The sequence below is a fragment of the Miscanthus floridulus genome, chromosome 10 (genome assembly GCF_019320115.1).
Source record: "Miscanthus floridulus cultivar M001 chromosome 10, ASM1932011v1, whole genome shotgun sequence".
NCBI classification, from domain to species: Eukaryota; Viridiplantae; Streptophyta; class Magnoliopsida; order Poales; family Poaceae; genus Miscanthus; species Miscanthus floridulus.
The window spans coordinates 4,168,656-4,187,897 of NC_089589.1; the positions used below are offsets into that span (position 1 = coordinate 4,168,656).

Sequence of the window (19,242 nt, forward strand, 5' to 3'; positions counted from 1 at the left end):
CTATCGGATCGGACGGCCGAGAGATGATGAGGTGACGTGGCCCTATTAGAATCCTTTCTTTTGGAGGCAGGATTCCTATTAAGGTATTTCATCACGGCTGGAAAGGTCCACCACAAGTTCACGACCCAACCAAACCCAACCAGCAAAGCTATGCTCAGTTTGCAACTTTGTTTGATTTAGCGTTATGAATCATTTTATATTCCTTAATTTTTCATAGAAGACCATTTTTGCGTTTACACTCACAAGTCATAAGGATCCACATCTCCTTAGCGCTTGACTAAGAGTTGCATTGTAGTTGCTGCCCTCATATATCATCTGCCCTCATATAGCCATAGCCCATAGCGCTTGACTAAGAGTTGCTGCCCTCATATATCATCAGTCCTTCACTAAGAAGTAAGAAGTCCTCATCTCCTTTGCAGTTGCATGCAGCCGTCCAGCAGGTCCAATTCCAATGCAAACAGCAGCATGCATTGCATTGCAAATGTAGAGCAGTGGTACGCAGCTCTACTCCAACCAAGTTCGTTCATTCCCCATGTTACTTGTTGCTATACCATATGCCATCTACCGCTGTGGCCCAAGAGCAAAACGGCCAAGAACGAACTGACAACGTCTCAATGATTGGGATTGCAGAGGAGCTAGCTAGGTAACAAAGAAGAAGGAGCTCGGCAATGCAATTAGCCGACGATCAGATCGATATAAAGCCGGCCGCGGCCGGTCAAAGCTGGGTGTGGACTAAGAGACAGATAGTCCATGGCCAACTCCTCTTCCATGTGGAGTCGCATATGCACTTGTCGTAGCAGTTCATTAGTTGGCAGTGCTTTGTTTACTACTCTAAATAAATTGGATCGGTAACAGCATTTTCACAAAGGTATATATGCATATATGGTGTATATATAACAAGGTCCAAGTTCATGCGAGGCCAGTCATCAGAATTCAGATCAGTGGCATACCCAACTTTATTTCAGAGCTGAAGAATTTAATTAGCTCATACTGTTAGGAACTGAATTCATGTTCTTTTTTCTTTCTTGAAAGACCACGGCTGAATTTATATCGGATATGCTGTGCACAGTGTTCAAAAGGAAGGAGCATTCTATCTGCGTGTGATCCGTCTGTGGCCTACCGGCCGTACATCGGCCACGGATCTGAATCTGAAGCTTGTTGGTGCCATTATTGTTGTTCGATCACGCAACTAACCGAATAAGATTCTCAAGCTAGTATATATATATATATATCCTAACTCTAGTCCAAGAAACGAATGTGTGATTTGATCACATGCATGACACTGCCCGGCTAGCTAGCTAAACTGAAATGCTGAATTGAAAGAAACCCCTCCGGTTTGTTGTATAAATATACGGCGACGGCGGATATGTGCAGATAATGGTCAAATTCAGATGAACTTCACATGGTCGGCGTTTAGGACTCCGTCTGAACTGGTGACCATACTAAGCATTTGACCAGATGACCTGACCTGACGGCAATATTGTGTGATTTCAGAGTCAGAGAGGAGAGAATTAATGAAGGACAGAAATGGTACGCGGATACCTGAATTCTCCAACATTTATAGGCGTCTGATCCGACCAGCACAGTCAAAGGGAACCAAAGACTATAGTTTTTTTTTCTTTTTAAATAAAATTTGCATCTGCAAGAAAGAACCACGATGAAGTGATGCAGTGATCCCAGGGCAACATGTTCACACAGCTCGGCCATATATATGCTCCACTCCACTCCACCCAGGACATGGAGGAGAGGACGTAGCATCCATGTTCCCTGCACGTTCCCACCTAGTGGAAGTGGAAGTGGAAGTGGAAGCAGCGTGCTTCGTCCTCCACTCGCAGCCATGTTAGCACTAGTAGTCTAGTAGACTAGTACACGTAATATACTGCAGTGCAGGGCCACGATCTCTCTCTCTCTCATATATATATATATATACTAATTTTATATACTAATTTACGATAATGTCAATACATATTTATGATAGTTGGGTTACTATAATATATGGGGATATTTACCGTAACGTTATAGTAAACCACTTAGTAAAGAGTTACTATAATCTCGTAAATTAACATAGTAATTATCGTAACTCAAACTGGCTACAGAATAAATTATTTTGTAGCCAGCTACAAGGTAGTAGTTCTATATATATATATATATATATATATATATATATATATATATATATATATATATATATATATATATAGACACACACACACACACACACACACACACACACACACACACACACACACACACACACACAAAACCCGCGGTTACCTACACTAGCTAGCTCGCTCTGCAAGTCCAAGATCTACTCCTCCGACTCCGTCCAACACACCTACACCTAGCGGCTAGCAATCCTCCTGCTCCTGCTCTGCTAGTAACGGCAAGTCACACACAGACACAGCTGAAGCCTCTGCAGATGAAGCAGGCTGCAGTATGCGGCTACAGCGCGGCCATGAGCGCCGTGATCCTGCTCCTCCTCCTGAGCAGCAGTGCGACGGCCGCAGCAGCAGCGTCGTCGTCGCTGACGGCCCTGCGTCCGGGCGGTGGCGAGGACAGCAATGCGGTGGCATCATCGTCATCGCAAGAAGGCTGGGCGCAGCGTCGTCGTGCCACGGCCACCAGGAGGCTGCTGCGACCGGCGGCGGCCGCCATGGCCACCAACACCTTCAATGCCGCCAAGGACAACGGCCATCGACCAGCAACGCCGACGACGAAGATGGCGAAGCCGAACGTGGAGTTCAACGCCAGCACCAAGACCGCGCCGACGAGCAGATACAACCCCAGGCAGAACTAGTAGTCCTGATGATGAAACCGGAGGAAGCTGCTGCTACAGCTTAGTATCACTTGCTGTTCCTTGATTCTCTGATTCCTTCTCTCTTGTAGCTAATCTCTACTCTGTAGCCAGCCTTGTCTCTCTCTTCATCTTGTGTAGAGAAAAAAAAAAGAACTAACCTGATAGGTTGCTTACTGTCAGCTGGAATTTCCTAGCTAGTTTTACACCATGATCTGTAGCTTCAATCTGCTTGGTATTAGCAGATTGAGATCCATTTGTGCATGGTATTCATTTTTCATCACTGGGCGCCGAATACATTGCCCCCAACTTCCATTCTAGCCTCTACACCACTAACTTGTGAAGTTGCAGTGCAGGGCCATTAATAAATTCAGAAACATCTTTAAGAAAAAACTCAACAAATCTAAATAGATTGTGTGTGTTGTCATGCATAGACGCCAAATTGATTCATCTCAACTTGTCTAAATCACCATTCCTTGTCCAAACTAGTCCTTGTGTAAGAACCAAGTGAAGGAAATCAGCAATTTTAGACCCAAACAAGAAGGTATATAATAAGAAGAAGAATAAAATAAGAATCAACAATTTTAAACAGCATGGAAAATATTTGCAGTTCAGATCATATCCATGAGACTATGACCAGTAAGTTCTACAACTGTTTTAGCCCTAAAATTGTTCTACCAGTTGGCAACTCTTAAGCACCAGTTTTCCCAAGTCACTTTCTTCTGCCTCGGGGGATCAATGCAGACGGGAACAAAAACAAAGTCTAACTACTTCACATAACTAGGAAGAGTGAAAACTCCTCAGACAAAAGAAGGAATAGCTATACATCACAAAAGATGCATGCCTATTCTACAATCTTCTAATTCGTAGCCATTGGCCCTGCCTCGCTTGCAGGACCAGCCACGCTTAAGCTCGATACTCGGTGAATACTGTTTAATGTACAAAAGTTAACACAAGGTGCGGCCTTTATAAGCCCATGAATGCCATAGCCACCGTTGGAATCACTGTCGTTGGGCAGACGGAGATTGCTGCACCTGCACAGGCGGAAAGAACCCCATGCCTGATGATTGAAAGAATCCAGCTGATGTTGGTGATTGCTGTGGCGCCTGAGGAGACTGCTGCTGCTGCTGCTGGGGCTGGGGCTGACTCTGAGCTGGTGGAAGTGGAGGTGGAGGAGGTGGCCCACTTGGTCCCGGAAAACCTGCCGGCAGAATGTTGGTCAATGGAGGCGGAAGTGGAATAGAGCCAGCCATCATCCCGAAAGGTCCTCCCATCCCAATCATTCCTCCAGTATTTTGACCAAATTGTTGCAGGTGCGGTGGCAATAGAGAAGGCAATGGCGGTGGAGGTGGTGGGAATGGGCCTGGAGTTGGTGGATGCGTGCCTCCAAGAGAAGTAGGCACTGCTCCAATCTGTTGTTGCACCTGTGGTGCTTGCCCAAAAAAGGGAGGTGCACCCATGTCAGCAGCCTGCCCTGATTTCTCAAGCCTAGGCCTCTTATCAATCTGGAAACCTGGTGGTCCTCCAGAGAATTCTCCAGAAAGCGATCCGCCATTTATGGAAGCAGCTTGCTCAGCAGCAAAAGATGATAAAATGGAGGTCAGCACCTGCACAGGTGCTGACAAAGATGCAAGCTTATCTGCCATAGCTGCTGCCGTTCTCTTGGACTCATCACCCACTGCACTGACTGTAGGGGGAAGTGAAGTTGCAGGATTCAGTGGTTGTGACTGGGGAGGTGTCGATCTTACTCCTGAACCCTGCATTATAGCCGAAGTTTGCTCTGGTGGAGTAATCATGAGCGGACTAGAAGTAGATTGTGTAACGCTCTGTACAAGGGCACGGCCCAGTTGTTCTCTAAGTTGGATGACACGTTGAGCCTCTGCTTGAGCAACCTGTTTTGATAATTAGATCAGAGATTAGCAAGACGACATGTTACAATCATAAAATGGCTAAAGCATGACTACAGTTGCATAAAAGATACCAATATAAAAAACAGTGATATCTACCAATATTAAAGAAAGTTAATTGTGACCTCACAGATAACTTTCAACAAGCTAATTGAAGAGCAGCAACAGGCAATAAGGCTGTTTATATCAAACTCATGATGTTGAACATTTCATGCTATATATAGGCACAACAAATTTTCAGTGAACGCTAAGGCTGTTTATATCAAATATATATAAATGAAAGGAACTTCATGAGACTACAAAAAAGAAACATGCAGAAGGAAAAAAAGAGGCCAGGAGGGGGATCAGGGAAAACGCAAAACCACTTGAACATATATAATAATCTTTACCCTCCAAAAGTGTCTCAAGATTTATGTGAAGAAAAAATAGGTAGAAGACACGATTTCCGTCAGTCTCGATAAGGATGCTATTGGGTAAACATTACCCACACAAGCATGCACACACTATTTGATAGGGTACAGAGTAATAACTGCAAGAAGGCAGTGGGGGCAGTTGGTAGACCATATCTTATTCAAGCCAGGCCTAGTTTGAGCTAATTTAATAAGATTTGAGCTGTTAGATTGATAGGTCATCTTTTGTTAGTTAGAAAGCTATCTCGTGATTGATTTGTTTTCTAGTGTGAGCCACCGAGCACCGGTTGTGGACCACGGCAGGGGCTCGAGGGCTTTCCCTCTTGTCAGCCCATCTCCCAGGCGATTAGTCTTTGGGTCTGTGTGGGTAGCCTTGCAGCCAGCTTAGGTGCGCTTGTGCTTTGGCTGCAGTAGCGTGTGTTGTGTGAGTGAGTGAGTTGTGTTTGGGTGGGTCTTGTAAGTGTTGGGTTCTTATACCCTTTTTCTTCTTAATACAATGAGACGCAGATCTCCTGCATTTTTCGAGAAAAAAGGAAGGGAGGTATACCCTCCCAGTACGTACAGCCCTGATTAGAGCCCTGGTTTCAATAGTCAGGATCAGCACTGTAAAATGCCTCCCAATAATTGATCAAGTAAGAATTAGCAATCTGCCTTCCCAGTCCCTTCTCAATCCTGCCTAACTGGGTGGGGTGGTAGCTAAGCACAACTGTGGGGCACAGCTCTATTAAAACTAAACACCAAGTTCTCTAACACACTAACACATGCTACAGCTATTTCCTGCAATTGGATCATTCTACCAATCTACAAACCCACTAGAATATAGGGTGCGGGGACAGTAACACACACTTGCCCATCATTTACCCATGCCCGCACAGGCGGACAGTCGTGGAAGATGGAATCGAGGCTGCGTGTGCCTGGGACACGCTGAAGAGACAAGAAAATCCAGCAGACCGAGGAAGCAGGCAGCCACAATGAATCGGACGAGAGAACCCCCGTGGCAAATCATGCAGACAATGAGCTGCACAGACTGAGGGGACACATGCCAGCGCTAATTTCCACGTGGGGGCGGACAAGCAACAAGTTGTGCGACAGCAAATTCAACAAAGAATGACAGCAGTGGTCACATGGGGTGAAAACAAAATCATCTAGGGCAGATCAAGAGGAAACCTAACCCTAGTTTGGCTCTGTAGTCTGTACCATGACATGAATAGAACTTGTATTCATTATGATTTATGAGAGCTCTAGGCCCAAATATATGTAGGTACATGTATTAGCAAACTACGTTGCACGGATATGTCGCTGGTCCCTCGTATCGCGTATCAGATTCGTATCCGATACGGATACGCCGCTGATACATGTCCGTGGAGTATCCATTTTTTTCTTTTTTTCACGAATATTGGATACGTGGTCTGATACGTATCTTCGTCGCCGATACGGCCCAGCCCAACAAAAGTGCCTTATCCTGTCCCCGACGCCCTAGCCTCCCGATTCCCGCACGCCTCGCGCCGCAACCTCGCGCCTCGCGCAGCATCCCCATGCGCCGGCCGCCGGCCACCGGCGACAAGCCTCCGCCTCTTCGCTCGCCGGCGACGAGCCTCCACCTCTTCGCTTGCCAGGCGACGAGCCTCCGTCCCCGCTCGCCGGCCGCCAGCGACGAGTTTCCGCCCTCCCGCCGCATCCTGTGCACGCATCCCCAGTCCCCACGTGCACCACCCTGGGGAGCACCCACCAGTCCGCTACAGACAGCGGCTAGCTCACGCGATGCGGGGGGAGATGCAGGGAAGAGGACGATTCAGCACTCAGCAGGCAAAGCTAGCTTCCGCCGATCTCCCATGAGTACACTCCCTTTTCATTCTTGATGTACTCTACTTCTCTACTTGTTGCATTGCATCCAGTAGATGGCCTCTCCAAATTTCAGCAGTGCTGGCGCAACCGTGCAAGTGCTAGTGCTAGTCAGCTAGTCCTAGCATAGGATCCACTGGCCACAACCATAACAGACACAATCCTGTTCCTGACTTCCTGTTTTAGTAATTGCGCAGTATAGTTGGACTTGGATCTCCTGTGAAAACTAAGAAACCTACAAGGTGATCTGGTGATGTATCATATATGATTGTATGTACTATAAACTAATAATTAGTGATTACTCAATTTACACTTTCACAATTTTAATTTGCATTATTATTTATTTTATTAAAAAATAGTAAAACGTATCCGCGTATCAGGTTTACTGAGAAATTGCCGTATCCGCGTATCCATATCCTTCTGATACCGATACGCGTATCCGTATTCGTGCTGCATAGTTAGCAAATATGCACAAAACTCCCTTATACAATGAGGAGGTACAAAGAGTTAGAATAGATCTAACATTCAGTATACTTGGCTCACGTTCACACCATAGATTTCTACAAGATCAATTAAAACACATCAGACATGATTAAATACTATAGAGGATCTTTGCGGAGATTGGAGGGACTAAATGCACAAGTAGGCTCCATGAACATGAAGAAAATGAATGACATCTAAAAGTACTTGGAATTTCAACCTTGTGTTGACACCATAAATTTTCATAGCGCAAATGAAACTTGTGGGAGATAATCCTGAACTGCTTTGTGCTGGCTGGACCAACCGCACAGGTGGGCGCACTTGCAATGCGGGGACTATGGATAATAATAAAGTTTATTCTCTAGTTGTAGGTCTACCCAAATCCACTAGTAGTACCCGCAACTGTGGCTATGCATGGATAGGTAAGATTTTGATGGAATTAGGTTCCCCGCACCCCAACAAAACCGAAAACATCCGAGTGCATAGGATAGTTCAGACCCAAATGCATGTAACAGCACACACAAAAAAAACTGTCTTTAACATAAGGCACACTAAGTTGTTATGAATTATGATCATGGACATATATGTGCTGCCACATACCCAGCAACCACAATTGGTCAGCCTTCCATTGCAAAGGAAAATTATGCTAGAGTGGTAGAGTATTTAATCATGCTAGAGCTTCCCTGTAACATGTGCATGTTCTGCCTCTATTTCTAATTATTTTATCACACAACGCATCTTGAACATGTGGATGCATTGATCAATATGTTGCCATACAGCCATAGTTTTATAATTATGTCCATATCATGGGACATCTTAGGCAGTACTAAGATAAAAGAATGGTATCCACTCTCCACTGTCCAGAACTCTAAAATAGATTAAAAGAGTAAATGGGACAAGATAGATAAGCATCATAGTGAGGATGTGATTTTGCAAGGAATAACAACAGATGAAAAGGACAACATGCAATAAGATATAAAGAAGAATTCTTACTTGCAATTGACCGCGAAGAACTACTGACTTCGACTCCTGTTATAAAGAAGAAAAACATATAGTTCTGAACAGCACAGGGTATGTAATTGAGATAGAACGTTGGGAAGATAATGAAAAGGCTCAAAACCTGTTCGCTGAGAGCTTGTTTCAATTGATTGATCAGGGATACCCTTGCCATATCTACACTTTCGAGTTGTTCGATGCACTGTTTTAGGGTCATTTCCTGTTCTTGCAGGTCAGAGATCAATGACGATGCTGGCTGATTACCTTATGAAGAAACATAGAGGATTAAAATAGCAGAACACATCAGAATGTAGTCAAACTTTCTTCAACAGCAGATCACAACTTTGAATAACTAGTGAGCAAGCAAAATCCTTACCGTTGATGCTAGCATCGTTAATATCTTTATTTATCCTCTCCAAAAGGCCCACAGTAGTCTTACATTTGTTTAAAGCTGTGTCTTCGTCAAAATGTTGATCAAGCACTGATTGGTATGCAGACACAATTTTTTCAGGCATCCCGCCAACAGTGAGTTTCTACAGTAAAAGTCAACAATAAGGTGGTGCTCTCATATCCAATTCAATGTCAGAAGTCAGATCCACCCAAGATAATAAGCAACTTACTTTTACTATTGTACCGGAATCCTTCCGTGCAGCTTTGGAATTTGAAGTGGGATTAGAGCTAGGATTTAAACTATTCCCATTGTTAGGAGGGTTGTCACCAAGAATGTCATTTTTCATACTTTCAATACGGGTCCCAAAAACTTTACGATCATCCCAGATTAATATCTGTAGTTCCAAAAAAGAATAACAAGATAAAAACATTTAGCTTACCTAGTACTTATTTTGGACTTGCAATAAAAGATGACATAAAAATTCCATCAGTTATTCCACAATTAATCTAGTCACACTATGACTAGGAATTTTCCGTACAGAGTATTGATGAAAATAAAGCAAACTATGACTATGATCGTGTCTTAAAAAAACATCAAAGCAAACAAATACCTGGAATTAAGATAAGTGTACTGGGGGAGTAATAAGGATAGTTGCATAACTAAAGCAGCAAAAGCACATGAATCCAATAGATTGCTATAACAAATAAACTAAGGATGGTCATTGATCCAATGGTATTATAGTAGCATGATGGTACAGATATAAAGCAGCTAAAGCATATGACACCAATAGTTTGCTATAACAAATAAACTTAGGATGGTCATTGATCCAATGGTACTATAGTAGCATGATGGTACAGATCCTCCTGCATTATTAGACAAGGTTCTAGGACAACTCTAGAATAAAGTTGCTTCTCAAATGCGAAGAATTAATCACGTAACAGTGAAAAAAGATTAAACTTACCAATCTCGCCACCTGCTTCTTCCCTTCTTCTCCCCCCTTTTCATAGACATGCTTCATTGATCTAGGTAAAACCCTCCAGAATTCATCCACATAGTCTGCTCCCTTACGTTTGCTGTTTTGCAGGATATCATTTGATAGATATAGGAATGATATTTTCTTATCCTCCCTTGCAATAGTAAACTGCTTTTCCCATGTGTCCACAACCCTTTTGGCCCTCTTGCGGTGAAAAATGCACCATTGTGAAAGTGCTGCATAAGAATTAAGGAACATAAAAAGAAGAACCACAAATGCAATCTCTAGATGCAAACTTACATATAAAAAAAAGACAAAATTCTGATAAAAATTAACATCATTAACAGACAGGAAGTGTGGAAATAAATAGACAAGGTGGTTATTTACTACTTGAGAAACCTGGACTAAATCAAACTATATAGTAGAAAGACATACTTAAAGCACACAAGATATATAAACCACAGAATTGAGACCACCACCATTAAGAAAAAGGGGAACACAGTTCCTAGGTCAATACAGGTTCCATCTTTGTAAAATGAGAAGTTCCTACCATGCAGGCTCCCACTAAAAGGTGGTCAACAGTTTCAGTCATCTCTTCCTGATTTGATAGTGTAATTATATTACATCTCTAGAAACAGAACATGTCTTGAGGCCAAAAAAAAAGAGCAGCATTGCTCAATAAACCTACAGGTTTAGACATTTAGTGGTGGACATCAAATTAAGCAGAGTGTAAGCATGGAAAGTTAACGAGGGGTGAGATCATTTGGTTCTATAGGGTAGGAATGGTTAGTATGTCATACAGCAATATATGCAGACACAGTATATCTCACAGTAACTTGAGTAGAGATGGAGTTGTATATAACAACATACAGCACGGATTCCTCACGCAGAAGCAAGCACAATGATATTAAAATAATCATATGATTCTCCTTTTTATCAATTAATAGAGAGTGACATGCGACATGCCTTACTTCAAACTCCAAAAGTAGGGCTTGCAGGATTTGTTTATATAAATTAATAAGGAGTTAAGGGTGTAGGACATGTCTTCACTTCACTGGTTAGTTGGCTCAAAATGAAGATATATGGCCATGATGTAGAAGGTGATGTAGTACTGGCAATACCTTTTCAGTGCAATAATATGCTAGAACAATTTAGTTTGAACATGGAACAGGTAACAAACTACAAAAGAACATCAGAATACCATAAAGTGCAAGCAGCAAACCAAAAGCAAAAAAACAGGCTTACTAGTTACTACCATATTAGTGCATAAATAACAGCAAGAGACATCTCTTGCTTGTTGAGACATATATTTCTGTTATCCTGTCTAGCTTACCATATTAAGTGAGCAGAACAATTATGTGCCACATCCTTCACTAGGAGCTAAAGTTTAGCCATGTCGTTCTTACTTGTAAACTAGTTTGCAATTATACTCTAGTGACAGCTAATAGATGCAATGTGTAGTCTTAGGAATTCATGTTATCATTTTCCATTTCACAAAGGGAACAGCCTGAAAAGACAATGAAATTTAGGAATTCATGTTATCATTTTCCATTTCACAAAGGGGACAGCCTCAAAGACAATGAAATTCATCTTTATAGAGAAATGGAAACCAAGCATTGGCAGTAAAGACAACAAAAACAAAGCCATTTAGTCCCCAGAAAGTTGGGGCAGGCCAGAGTTGAAACCCAACAAGAGCCACCAATAAAGAAGTAAAAAGAAAAAGGGCATTAATGACGATAGTAACATTAACTGTACTAATCACAAGAGGAGATGGTAGCCTATGTCATCTTTCCAGTGGTGCAGTGCTGGTTTCTACGCACTTATGTCCAAGGACAGAAACGCGTATATTCAAGTGCAGCACAAAGCTGATTCGAAATCCAAAGCTTGTACCGTGTTTGATTTGCATTTACAATAGGAGAACTATCTTATTCAAATAAACTGAACGAGAAAGACTCTAGAATCAAGAGAACTGTCAGGAAGTAGAGTAATATAAATCATACTGTAATACTGATACACTACACAAGCGGATTTGCAATTCCTATATATGTGCACCTCCAAACTAACAACACGATAAGCACTGCGCGGAACAGAGCAAGACGGCTATACTTAGATCTCCTAGCCAGTTGTACTCACAGACATTGCAATTTACAAGTTAGGGCTTTACTTAATCAAGAGAATATGAAACAGACAGCAAACACCATGCTACCAAATTTGCTAGCGTGAAGAAAAGTAAACACAGAAGAAAGGATACTTTGAATGCTAGTGGCTGAGTTGTTGAGCCTGTTGAGCTTATCAATCAGCCTCTGCTCGCTGAAGGAGCCGCCGCTGCCGCCACCGCCGGCCCCGCCCCCGTCTCCCGTTTCCGCAGTCTACATCCGCCTTCGCGCCCGCCATCACGAAGCCTCTAACTAATCCGGCTCCCTCGTGGATACGGCACCAACTCCCTAGAGAAATCTGCACTCCTGCGAAAGCAAGATCGAGCTAATTTTGTGCATAAAAATGCAGAGAAAATATCCAGAAAAAAACCAGAAATCTCGGGATTGTGGTGGGAGATTGGAGCTCGGAGTTCTACGGGGAGAGATGCATACCTCGGTAGCGAGTTCCTGAGCTTGAGCTTGCCGCCGCGGACGAGGCGAAGGGGGAGGGGGAGGGGAAGGTGGGAGACGAAGAGCCAAATCCAATCCTTATTCGACGCGCGTGCGACGGCACTGCTAGCTACGCACGGCGCGACGCCTTCCGCGGCGAGGATAGGGAAGGGCGGCGGGCGCACGGGGCGGATGGGAGAAGGGCGGAGCGGCGGCGCGGCGTGCTGGTGGTTTTGGTGGGGTGGCTGTTTTTTCTCTCTGCTGGTTTTTCCCCCTTTTCTTTTCCAGCGTATTTTGCGCGTGAGACTGAGAAAAAGGGTAAAAATAAAATATTTTATATGTATATATTTATTTTGGCTGGCCTTCTTTATTGTGTGGATTATCTGTCGCTGTAGGATTGATTGTACTAGACTGTATGTTAGACTTATATATACTCTATCTGTTTCAGAAGAAGTATCGTTCCTATTTTCGAGAAAGTTAAAATATCTTAATATTTAAGATACATAATAGATATCATTAACTAATCATTGAATATGTTTTTATAGTAAATTTATTTGAAGCTACATATGTGCTACTAAATATTTTCATAAATCTATAAAACCTTAAGCTACTTTATTTTTAGGATAGTGGGAGTATAGCACAGCTTATTTATATTATTTAGTTGCTTAATTGAAGAGACATATACGCAGTCTAATGCATTATTCCTTCTTTTGCCTGCATCCACTAAAACACTAGGATTGAATTTTCCTGCTTTGTGCACCATTTGCCTATGCGACGGCAATGGGCCGCCATTTCCCCTCCTCCTGTCTGTCTTTTTTTCTTTGCTTGCTCTTATATCTCCCCTTCTTGTCCACGGTGCATCTATTTGTCAAGGATTATGTCTCTACTTAGATATATAAAGAGAATATAATATGGAAGCATATAGGAGTGAAAGAGCTTGTTTACAGTTTTAGGTAGGGTAAACTTAGCACTGCTCCACGTCCGTGATGGCACTTAGCATAGCAACAATAGTGAACAATTGTGCCACCGCCAACTTCTTACTCTTCTTCCTTGAAATAGTTTTTTTTTCTAACTAATCTACTTCAATGTCACAGTACATGGTGGTCGCCTGTGGCAGCTGCCCCCGGTGGCCTATGATCGACGCGGGTGTCAACAACAGCCTCGTCGATTATAAGCCAGGAGTACTGCGGGCTGGTTTGGTGTAAGAGAAAAATACTGTTCTAGCTTATAATCCACGATCGTATACGATCGTATAAGCCGAAACGAACAGGCTGAAGTTCGGTGATGTTTTTCTCAGATACGCAAAAAAATTGCGTATCATTGTATTAAGAAGAAGAGTTTAAATAGACATACAACTGTCGATGTTCTACCACCGATAGCCTGCCACGGGGGTCCCCGGGGCAGTATTGTTCGGGCTTCAGCGTATACAGAACTCGATGGTGAACGCAAGAGACAAACGACTTCTCCTGGTTCGGACCCTCGATCGTTGATCGAGTAACAGCCCTACGTCCAGCCGGCGTTAGCCTCTACGTTGGATTGATTATGAAGTGTCGTACAATTGTTGTTCTGTTATTCTCTTCCCCAGGAGCCCTGCCCTCCTTTATATAGTCAGGAGGCCAGAGTTCTAGTCGGTTTACAATGAGAGTTCCTAGTAGGATTACTGAATAGTACTACTACTAAGATTACATGGGAAGAATCCTAGTTAGACTAGATCTTCTCTCTCCCTTGCGGGGTATCATGTGGGTCCCGCATCGACAAGCCCCCGAGCACTTCATGGTTGAGCTCTGAAAGTCTCGTTTTGCTCCTTCAGGTCTTGTTGAGTAGGAACAAACGTCATCCGAGTGCTTTCTTGAGTGAAACCTTCTAGCGCTTCTTGGGATCTTCGAGTGGTAAGTGCTTTTTGAAGAAAAAGTACATCCATCTGGTTGTAGCCCCCGAGCCTCTTGCTATTTGGAACAAGGAGCTGGAGGATCTTGTCTTAAAGTTGCTTTGATTGTTCGTTGAAGTTTTATAAAAAAGAACTCAAATATGGCTCGTTTCGGGTTCTTTTTGTCGTAATGTCTTGAAGTGGTCTGCGTTGAGGAAGTCTTTTGGTGACGTGCGCTTTTTCGAAGAAAAAGTGCACTCACTGAGTGTAGCCCCCGAGCCTCTTGCTATTTGGAACAAAAAGTTGGAGGGTCTTGAATCTCTATGTTGTTTGAAAATTTATGCTCTGAAGTAGTCCCCGAGACTTGGATTATGTCATCATCCGAGTAGTTTTGCGGCATCTTTCCGAAGCAGCCCTTTAGTCTTGGACTAAACCATCATCCGAGTAGTTTCGCAGCATGCAGCCTCCGAGCGTATATCCGTGTTGTTTTGTTCAGGAAAAACTCAGATGCGAGGTCTTGGCGTATTCTTTGATAGTCTGCTGTTGTCAGATGTAGCTGTATGGTGGTGGTTGAGTATAAATGCATTTTGTTCACGGGTTGTACTGTGCTGGTATATTCTTCCGAATATGCTCGTCTTCGAGTACTGTTCTCTCTCGCCTAAGTCTTCCATTATTGAGTCCTGTCTTTTCACTGTGTCCTTTGTTAGGCTTATTTCGTTGGTACTCCTAGTCCATGTGCGCCGCTCCTTTGATCTATAAATACTGTCCCGGAGTGCTTGTTTTCATCCATTGGACATTCTGTTGAAACCTTCGTGGTCATGAACATGGTAGTTTGTGAAGTAGAGCAGCCCCCGGACATATTTTGTAGTTCCTATGTGTCTTGTCGTAGCTGGAGGAAGTCTTGTGATAGGGATTAGAGGTAGGCTAATTCCGTGACAGCATTGTACCAGGATGTACATGGCGGTAGTTGGAGGAAGTCTTGTGATGTGGGCTTCGTTCCTTCATCTGGCAGTTCTGGGTTGATCTTCGTCGCCTGTCCTGAGACTGTCCGGTGCAGATCAACACCATATCCAGCATCACATCGGTCTTGGGTAGACAGATGCCCGCCGGCCTTCTCTGCTCCATGTTGTCCTGCCGTGCTGCTGATTTCCGCCTTGGATGCACTGCGTCCGTCCTTTGAAGAAAACAGTGTAGCTGATGGCGGTTTGTCCTTCCGAGTAGCAATTTGGGACACGTAGTCATTCCAGAGCCTAGCCGTGTCCGTGTTCCTATTTGCTACTTTGCTTTTCGTGGTACCGAGTTCGTTGGGTCTTGTAAGATTTGTAATCTTCTATTTTTGAAGTCGCTTGTAATGGAACGAATTTTGTCTTCTGAGTTGTCCTTTACTTCTCTGCTGTGATCCCTATTGTTCATGAGATTACCGAGTTCTTTAAATAATCGGGTTCTTTTGTTCCTTACGAGGTAGCCCTTTGTTTCTTCTTGGTTGATGGGTTGTTCTTGTAGTGATCTGATAACCCTGCCGTGGTGCTGGACGGATAAGTCTGAAATCTGCCTATTGGATTGTACCGTTGTGTGGATTTGTGCCCTCCGTCGTTTTAGCTGCATCGGTAAATGGACCGTTGCGTTCTCACACGGTGTTTTAACGGGCCTAGTGGGCTGTTTCTAACGCTGTAAAATTTATTTATAGACCCTTCGTCCTCTTTTTCTTTACTGCCTTTCTTTTGCCTTCAAACCCTAGCTCTTAATCATCCGCCGTCGCCATTGCCGTCGTCGTCCTTAGCGCCGCCATCTAGCTTCATCTTCCCCAATACCTTTTTACTTCCGCTAGTTCATGGGTAAGAAGAAAACCGCGAGCAAGTCCCAGGCGACCTTTGTGGACGAGGAGTCATCCCTTTCTTTGATCGAGAACCAAGAGTTCGTGGCCATGAGGGCTGCTCAGAAGGTTTGGCCGGCTCCAACAACAAGCAAAGATCAGCTGTGCGAGCTCGTCAGCGACGGCTTGATCCAAAGCAAAGTCATCGCTGAATGGAGAGTTCCGGGCGAGCATCGAGTTCCTGCTCCGGGTCCTGGTGAGATTGTCCTCTTTGTTTCCTTTGTCCGCGCCGGACTTTGCCTTCCTACTTCTGCCTTTCTTCATCAGTTTCTTGGTTATTTCGGGGTTAGTCTGAACCATCTAACCCCTAATGCCGTTCTCCATCTTTCCGTTTTCGTTTATCTCTGTGAAGCTTTCCTTAGAATCTCTCCTTCTCTATCTCTTTTTTGCTACTTCTTTGGTCTGAAACCTCAACCCCGCCGCGAAGAAACCAGCGTTCTTGGCGGTTGCGGGGTTCAGTTTCGCCAGGGTTTTAAGAGCAAGTTCTTTGACTATGACCTGGTTGATTCTGTAAAAGATTGGCGTGCCGACTGGTTTTACGCTGTCAATTTGATCCCTTCCCTTGTCGTCCACTCTGGATCTGGTCCTGTGGTGAATGACCGATGGGACAAGAAACTTGAGTCACCTGCTGAGATTCAAGTGATCCAGCCACTCCTTGATAGGATTAGCATGCTGAAACAGCAGGGTTTAACCGGTTTCGGTATTGTTTCGAGTTTTCTTCATCGCCGAGTTCAGCCTTTGAAAGAGCGGGAGCACCTTGGCTTCGAGTATTCTGGGGCCGAGGATCCTTCACGCATGGTCCCAGCTCTTGAGCTGACCGATGAGGAGGTACTCGAGCGTCTCCAGAAGATGATAAAAGGAGTGAGCGTTATTCCTCCTGCTGTCTCTGAGTTCTCTGCCAACAACCCGCCCCCAGCTGTGAGTTGTTTATCTCTTTGTTTGGGTACTTTATGTACTTTTGCTGCATCCATTTTTGCTTAGCTTTTCTTTGTCTTGCTATTTTATCCTTTTTCGTAGGAGCTTGGGCGGAACTTTGTTGACCCGATCTCTCTTGATGTTCTCCCTGCCGTGGCGGAGACTGGGGATAAACTTGCTGGAACTTCTGCAGCTAGTAAGTCTCCAACCTCCACAGCGCTTCCTAGAGTTTCTTCCGGATTTATTGATGTATATGAAGAATATGTTCCTCGTCTAGTCCCTCGCGGTCCTCGTAGTGTCCCGAAGAGGGGGCGAATGGATGGGTCTTCATCTGGCCTACCTGTCTCCAAGAAGCCTCGCAAACCAAGTACTCTCTCAAGTACTCCAGTTGTTGCTAGCATGCTCTTAGGTGAGCACATTTAATACTCTTTGTTCCTTTGTTTTCCTGTTTTTCTCTTGAACCGAGTACTTTTTATTCTTTTTTCAGCAGGTGCTCTGGTTTCCTTGGTTGAGGGAGAGGAGGATGACGAAGTACCCCTCATCATGCGGCGGTGAGTTGTTTTCATATTCCTGTTGCATTGAATTTCTCTTCTTTGTCTTGACTTTTAGTTTTGAACTTTTTGAAGTAATCGGACATCGGGTAGGAGTTCTTCTGAGGCTCCCGCGCCGACTTCTTCTGAAGCTCCGGTGTCGAGTTCTTTGGTAGCCTCGGTACCGAGCTCTACCGCTCCTCTAGTGCAGAGTTCTTCCACGGCTCCAGCCCCAGCTTCTTCCATGGCTCCGGTATCTGCTATCCCACTCCCGTCGTCGGGTGGCGGGGACGTTTTTGCCGTCGTGGTCCCCCCTGCGAGGCCTTCTTTTGGCTTCACGAAGAAGAAAGTGGCTGGGTGAGTAGATTCTGGTTTCATCCTTTTGCTTCTGTCTTCCTTCTTCTGGTTCTCATCGGTGATTTCTTTTATCAATTTTCAGTCTTTCGTCTTCTCTCGTTTCTTCATCGACTTCTTCTCAACCTTTCGCCGTGCCATTGAGTTCCGAGCCTCAGGACTTGCAACATTCTGTTGGTGAAGTTGCAGCGGGGGCTTCGGAGCTACCTGGTGAAGTTGCGGACTTGGCTGCCCCGGAGGTGACTGTGGCCGTCGCGTCGGGTCCTTCTGAGGGATTGGCTTTGGCTTCCCGGGAGGTTGCTTTGGCCGTTCCTTCTTCGCCCCAGCCAGCCTCTCCTTCCCCTTCTCTCGCTTCCGGCGGTCCCTCTTTTACCGATGACGTGGTGCAACAGTTCGATGCCACCCATCGGCTATCGGAGCTGACCGCAGCCTGGGGGAGCTTGGCGTCCTCTGCAACTTCTTTCAGGGAGAAGCTTCACGTAAGTTTTTCTGAGATTCTTTCTTAGGCCATTTGTTTTGCCTTCGTCCTTACGCCTTATTTTTCTCTATCTTTAATTGTTTAGACTTTCTCTCATGACCATACCGGCTTCTTCTTTTCGTCTGAAACTGAGAAGAAGTTAACCTCCGAGGTAAGTTCTCTGAAGACTGACCTTGACCTCCTCCGGGCCGAGTTGGAGACTGAGCGTAAGTCGCATCAAAAAGAGGAAAAGGCTCTCCATGCCCGGGTGGTAGAGGTAGAGAAACAGAGAGACACTGTTGCCTAGGAGTTGGAGAAACAGAAAGATGCTGCTATCCGGAAGGCTTCAAAGAACTCGGAGGCCATGAAGAGCTGGAAGCCATGAAGAAAGAATGTAAAGGTATTCTGGGTTCTCTTTGTTTCTTTCAGTATTCAAACCTTTCCCTCCTGCTGACTTATTGTTTGGTGTCTTGTCCAGCTCTCCGAGTTGAAGGAAAAAAGCTCTCGGAGGGCATTGATGAAATGAAGACTCTTGTTTGTACAAGTCATAACAAGGCTGAGGAGGTAATTACTCATGCTGAAGAAGAACTTGCACTTGCTAAGTTGATCAGGCGTGGAGCTGATAAAGATCTTGTGCAGGCCCAAAAAACTATTGAAGACTTGTCTGGGAAGCTGGCGATGGCTACTGAAAATTGGAACGTTTTGTAGAAATCCTTTCGTTCAGTAGCTGATGTTCTCCGGACTCCAGCGGATGACGGGCAATCTTGGGCTCAGTTCATTCCTCGGATTCCGACTCGTTTCCAAGAGTTCGCGAAGAAGTGCGCTCAAGTATGTACCAAGAATGTGCTGGCCCAGGTCTGGGTCCTTG

General features: G+C 44.5%; 1 pseudogene; it reads right to left on the reverse strand.

The window, feature by feature from the left end:
• Positions 1-3,335: 3,335 nt before the first annotated feature.
• LOC136486112 (uncharacterized) lies at positions 3,336-12,187 on the reverse strand (annotated as a pseudogene).
• Positions 12,188-19,242: the final 7,055 nt, after the last annotated feature.